The sequence below is a fragment of the Teleopsis dalmanni genome, chromosome 1, assembly GCF_002237135.1.
Source record: "Teleopsis dalmanni isolate 2A chromosome 1, ASM223713v2, whole genome shotgun sequence".
Classification (NCBI taxonomy): Eukaryota; Metazoa; Arthropoda; class Insecta; order Diptera; family Diopsidae; genus Teleopsis; species Teleopsis dalmanni.
Window position 1 is genome coordinate 97,741,534 of NC_051846.1, and position 1,011 is coordinate 97,742,544.

Consider the following 1,011-nt stretch of genomic DNA (forward strand, 5'->3'; position numbering starts at 1 on the left):
GTGTTAATTAATTACTATCGCTTTGAAATTCTAACTTGTGTTTATACTTCTATAGCTACGGCTGAAATACAGGCTGTGTTAATCAATTACTATCGCTTTGAAATTCTAACTGGTGTTTACAATTCTATAGCTACGGCTGAACTCCAGGCTGCGTTAATCAATTACTATCGCTTTTAAATTCTAACTTGTGTTTATACTTCTATAGCTACGGCTGAGATCCAGACTATGTTAATCAATTACTATCGCTTTGAAATTCTAACTTGTGTTTACAATTCTATAGCTACGGCTGAAATACAGGCTGTGTTAATCAATTACTATCGCTTTGAAATTCTAACTTATGTTTACAATTCTATAGCTACGGCTGAAATACAGGCTGTGTTAATCAATTTCTATCGCTTTCAAATTCTAACTTGTGTTTATACTTCCATAGCTACGGCTGAGATCCAGACTATGTTAATCAATTACTATCGCTTTGAAATTCTAACTTGTGTTTACAATTCTATAGCTACGGCTGAAATACGCTGTGCTAATCAATTACTATCGCTTTTAAATTCTAACTTGTGTTTATACTTCTATAGCTACGGCTGAGATCCAGACTATGTTAATCAATTACTATCGCTTTGAAATTCTAACTTGTGTTTACAATTCTATAGCTACGGCTGAAATACAGGCTGTGGTAATCAATTACTACCGCTTTGAAAATTCTAACTTGTGTTTACAATTCTATAGCTACGGCTGAGATCCAGACTGTGTTAAAGAACTACGACAGGCTGTGTTAATCAATTACTATCGCTTTGAAATTCTAACTTGTGTTTACAATTCTATAGCTACGGCTGAAATACAGGCTGTGTTAATCAATTACAATCGCTTTGAAATTCTAACTTGTGTTTATAATTCTATAGCTACGGCTGAAATATAGGCTGTGTTAATCAATTACTACCGCTTTGAAATTCTAACTTGTGTTTACAATTCTATAGCTACGGCTGAGATCCAGACTGTGTTAAGCAACTA